Consider the following 5,584-nt stretch of genomic DNA (forward strand, 5'->3'; position numbering starts at 1 on the left):
ATTGAGACATAATATCCTTTGATTTCAACAGAAACAATTTTTTTCTGCTCTGTTACTTCTGAATGTCTTTAACTGTCTCTCTCTCTCTCTCTCTCTCTCTCTCTCTATATATATATATATATATATATATATATATATATATATATATATTTGTGTGTGTGTGTGTATACATAAACACTATTCTGATCACGGGATGAGAATAATATTCTGATCACAACCTGAAGTTCCCGAGTAACGCGCCTGACCTTCCCCGAGTACAAGGTTGAACTTCAGCTAAAAAGTGTTCAAATGGGGCTTGCGATATACCGTTGGAAAGCTATGAACATCAGTATCACGACTCAAGTTGAATTTTTGGCAAAATGTAAGCGGTTTAAGAGCAGTTTTGAAAACCGTTTTTTCTTCATACAAAAAACGTGAATCGTATGTTCGATCGCATTTCTAAACCATTTATCAGAATGACGCAAATAATATGGCGTTGGAAAGCTGCTGCAAAACCGCTCCTTCCACATGTTGAAAGTTTCCTCTAATTCCTTATGGTTAAAGAGTAATTTGGAAAATCATAAAAGTTCGCAAATCGAACAGCCGAGTTTGTATTTTCGACGTCATTTCTAAACGGCTAATCCAATTAAGGCATATGATACGGTGTTGGAAAGCTTATGAAAATGCGCTACTTTTCTAACTTTGAACGTTTAAGAGTAATGTAGAAAACGGTACAAGTCCTACCGAGTTAGTATTTTCGAGCTAATTTTTTAACCATGCGTCTGAATGCAGCAAATGATATAGTGTTGGAAAGCTTGAACAAATGCGAAACTTTTTTGTATATATTATTTCTCCCAATTCTTTACAGTTTTAAGTCAGTTTCGAAAATGGCGAAAAATATATTTTCGCCGTATTTTGTACAAACTTTATCGGAATGGCGCAAATAATATACCGTTGAAAAGCTACGGAAAATGCGAAACTTTTTCGTGTTGACAGTTTTCTCTGACTCCCAACCGTTTTCAAGTAATTTCAAAAACGGCGAGATCATTCGTTCTGCCTTTATCGCGAAACAGATTCGTCAAAAATGCATCGCGTGAAGTACCTGAACTTCTCGGTATGAAACCTTGAACTTCACTCTGTTTTTCACGTGCTTTTTTTGCCCGTAGCTCTCCATCCACGCATCGGAACACTCACCGGAATTGAGCAAGTGATATACCGATGGAAAGCTGCTGTAGACACGCAATTTTCCCGTGTTGATCATTTTTTCATACTCGCAACGGTTTAAAAAAATTCATCTAAAATTCATTCAGTGTAGTAGTTGAACTTCCAGCTGTTTTCACGTTGAACTTCTGTGACGTATTTTCGTTTGTAATTTTCTCATAAATTTGGCAATGTCACATAAATGATATTTCTTTTGTACAAACCTCTCTCACAATAAATTTTTTAACTTTCTTCGACCGAGGACTTGAACTTACACAAATGATTTCCTACTGTTTTGAAGTAAATTAAAAAATGACGAGATCATGATTTCTGCCTTCATCGCGAATGGAAATACACTACGTGAAGTAGTTGAACTTCTCGTGCATGTTTGTTCCAACTTCACACTGTTTTTAACGTGTTGTTTTTTGCACTGTGTGAAGTAGTTGAACTTCTAGGACGTGTCTGTTCGAACTTCACTTTGTGTTTGACATGCTGATTTTTTACATGGTGTTTTTTGCACTACGTGAAGTAGTTGAACTTCTGGGGCATCTTTGTTTGAACTTCACCCTCTTTCATTTTTTTTGTATTTTTTCTTATATGAAATACACACCATGTAGTACCATGTAGTACGTGAACTTCTGGTTGTTATCACTTTGAATTTCTCTCTGGTTTGAGAGAATTATTTTAAAACACAAAAAACAACATATTATTTTTTATGTATTTTGGACATCTAAATACACGATGAACCTCTCTCACGAGAATTGTTGAACTTTTCCTCACCGAGCACTTGAACTTCTAGCAACCATTTTGTTTTTGTTTATGAGTTGTTTTTAAAAATGCAAAAAATAGCGTTGTGTTTTTTATTTTTTGAACAGGTAAATCCTAGGTTTTAATTAATTTCGTACTTCTCTGTTATTTCAATTTGAACTTCACCTTTTTTATATTTTGTGTAAAGAATTGTATTTGATTTTTAAACGGAAAAATTCGAACATGGAAATACAAGGTGAACCTCTCTCGCAAGATTTTTTGAACTTTCCCTGACAAAGCACCTGAACTTCTTTCAACAAATCTTTTAAGCTTTTATTTTTCTATACCTTTGTTCTCACCTGAATTGCATTTCTTACAGTACTTGAACTTCTCGTTGTTTTCACTATGAACTTCTGTCACAGTTTTGTGCATACGTTGAATTACACGCAATTAAAGGTCGGACGCTATTTTTTGCTTTTTTTCAAACATGTAATTGGAAGCCGGACGTCTCGCAATATAAATTCCGAACTGTGCACGGAGGAGCACGTGAACTTCTTGCAACAGACCTTTGAAGCTTTTATTTTTCTACTCTTATATTCTTATCTGAAACACATTCCGTGTAGTAGTTGAACTTCCCACTGTTTTCACCTTGAACTTCTGTCACGATTTTTGTTCAACCTTTCTCACAAGAATTTTTGAATTTCTTGGGCTGAGCACTTGAACTTCTAGCAACAATTTTTTTAGCCTTTTGCTTTTTCATTCTTTACACCGTGTAGTACATGCACTTCTAACATTTATCAATCTGATCTTCTATCGGCTATGTGAAAATATCTGAGTTTTTTGTAGACATTGAACAGCTCTACCTTTTTTTTATTTTTGAACTTCATTATGTATTTTTAGAAATGCACTGTGTGAAGTAGTTGAATTTCTCGGGCATGTTTGTTTGAACTTCACTCTATTTTTGACGTGTTGTTTTTCCACGTTAGTTTTTTTGTTTTGTTTTTTGAACTTATAGATCCTAGGTTTTAATAAACTTTGAACTTCTGGGTTTTAAAATTTGAACTTCACATTTTTTTAATTACATTAGTTTTTACTTTATGCGAACTTGTCCTTCACTACTCAATTTTTTTACTAGACATCTAAGCTCGTGTGTTATTTTAATTTGAAGTACTTTGGTTTTATGAAAGAAACATACTTTTTTACTTTTTAATAAATAACGAGCTTATTTAATATTATTTAAAGTTCAACTTCTTACTTTTATTTTTCAAGAAATGGGAAATATCAGATTTTTTACATGGATCGAACGTCTCCATTATTTTAACTTGAACTTCTCCATTTTATTCACACACACACAAATGCCGCGGCTGCCACCTGTAACGCTTGTACACTTTTAATAAAGAATTACTAAAGTAGATTTCATAAACATTGAACGTCTCTTTTATTTAAATTTGAACTTCTATACAAATGAATAATGGATCTCTCTATCCATCACCATGAAGTACATGAAGGAACCTGTCGGGAACTAACACAAACACATACTATGCACACACCATGGGCATCCAGTGATAAATTATGCATCAAATGGCACATCAAAAAAGAAGAAAATGCACCAGGGTCATAAAATTGAAGCTCCGGGAGACATCACGACCAACTGCACAACGTGATAGATCTCTACGGGTTATGGGCGCAACTTTCTTCTGGATTGCAAGTCGTTCAGTGCTAATTATCCAGCGCCGGTGGCCATGGGAATCCAGTGATTATTACGCAGTGCCGATGGCAGAAGTCAACTCGGCTGGCTCGCAAGGCGTTCTCCTTCTATGTAATGAGACCGCCACTTCTTTGATTGTTGTATATTTCCTTCTTCAAATTTCATCTTTGAACTTCTGCCTTTTGTTTTTTCACTGCAACCTGAAACAAAGGGAAAAAAATTGAACGTTTTTAGCACTGCCTTCTACGAACTTTTATATGTTTTTGGCTTTAAATTTTTTTAACTCTGTAATGCAAATTTATATGTTCTTTTTTACTTTGCAGGTGGCTCCATTTAACTATTGTTTTTATTCTCCAAGCATACATCTTGTGGAGTCAGAACTTATATATTTTATATCATTGAACTTCTAGATTTTTCAAAATGAAATCAGAACACAAGTTGGGGCAAATATGGTGGGAAATCATAGACCGAAATTTCTCTTTTTTCTTAGTTCATAATATCTTACTTTAACATATTCCAACCTTGCTGAGATTACATCTTTGCAGATCCGAAAAAAATACAGTACCAAACTTTTGAACATTACAGAGAGCAAAAATACCAATCTTTTTAAAACATCTTGAACTACAGAAGCAAAGAGGCAAGAGAATAGAGGAGGAGAAGAAGATGGTGTGGTCGGTGGGGTGTACAACCTGCAGGGGAAGCGGCTGCGGGTGGTGGATCTCGAGCTCTCAGCGTGGCCCTGCCTCTGTGCCCACGTTCAGTGGGCGGCTGGACGTGGTTGCACGCATCGGCAACAGATAGTGGTGGGGGGTGGTTGCCGTAGCGTCGGCTATATGTGGGGGGACCTCGGCGGCAGCGGCAGACGCGGCATGCTGCAGGTCAATACCTCCAGGTGAAGTGTTTGTGCAAATCACTGAATAATAAGCTGTGTTAGCTAGCACAACGGTGCAAGAATTTGAACTTATATTTTCTCTACCCGAGCTAATGTACACTGTATGTAATCCATTATGTAGTCTGGTTCAAGATAGTTGACTGCTTAAGAAAGCTGCAAGTAATTTAAATCGTACCTTGTGGAGTTTGCTAATCGAGTGCGTATCTTCTGTGTCTTGAGGATGGCTTTGCCTCAACAACTGAATGGATGGATGGAATTAGCTACTAATGCAGACTATAACTGGCATGTGTTACATTTTACAGTGCATGCACGAGATGTATCACACAAGGGATTTTGGAATGGAATGAGTACCTGAACGGCAGCGTTGACAGAGGTGAACTTTGGGATGATGATCGGCGAGGCGTTGGCAGAGGTGATTTATCCAAGAAATTTAATACTTGAAAATAAAAATCAAAGTATCTGCAGTCATAAATGAACTTGAAATTCTCGTCCACCTAGACTGTTCCTTCATATCATACCATTTTCAGATGGGAAAATTGATAAGAATATGACACAACCAAGTCCAATTCAGTTCAGAAAGATAAAGATGAAAAGATAAATAAAATTGTTTTGCAGGAGTTCATAAAGGGAGAGTTGAGCAGGTCTCGTCACAAAGAACAAGGAAGTTCAGAGAAAATCTTAGCAGCCGTTCTCCTCTGTTTTCAGTAGCAGAAATGCAGAAATTGAACACACGTGCTCGTGTGGATGTTCTCCGGGGGCTCGATCAGGTACCGGGTGTGGTCGAGCGCAGGGTTGCGGGTCGGTGGATCACCGGATGTTGCACCGGGATGCTAGGCGGCGGGATGCGTCGCGCCGGTGCGTGCTGACGCGGAAGGAAGGTGTGGCCGGTGGCGCGAACTTGCAGGGGGTGCGTCGTGGCGGAGGTGTTGTGTGAGGGGGAGGTGGAGGCAGTGGCGTGTGCTGGCTGGGGGTCGCATCGTGGCAGCGCACCTGGCCGGAGGAGGAAGGTGGGGGTGGCGGTGCATGCCGCCGGGGAAGGATGGCAGGACGGCGGCTGG

The 5,584-nt window shown here is 38.3% G+C and overlaps 1 long non-coding RNA gene across 1 annotated transcript; it reads right to left on the bottom strand.

The window, feature by feature from the left end:
* Positions 1-2,962: 2,962 nt before the first annotated feature.
* LOC119330770 lies at positions 2,963-5,578 on the bottom strand. The gene is made up of 4 exons (XR_005160247.1): positions 4,878-5,578; positions 4,702-4,764; positions 4,324-4,547; positions 2,963-3,834 (listed from the first exon to the last, which is right to left on the bottom strand). It is a non-coding gene; the product is annotated as an uncharacterized LOC119330770 (long non-coding RNA).
* Positions 5,579-5,584: the final 6 nt, after the last annotated feature.

Source organism: Triticum dicoccoides, chromosome 1B, assembly GCF_002162155.2.
Source record: "Triticum dicoccoides isolate Atlit2015 ecotype Zavitan chromosome 1B, WEW_v2.0, whole genome shotgun sequence".
In the NCBI taxonomy this organism is placed as follows: Eukaryota; Viridiplantae; Streptophyta; class Magnoliopsida; order Poales; family Poaceae; genus Triticum; species Triticum dicoccoides.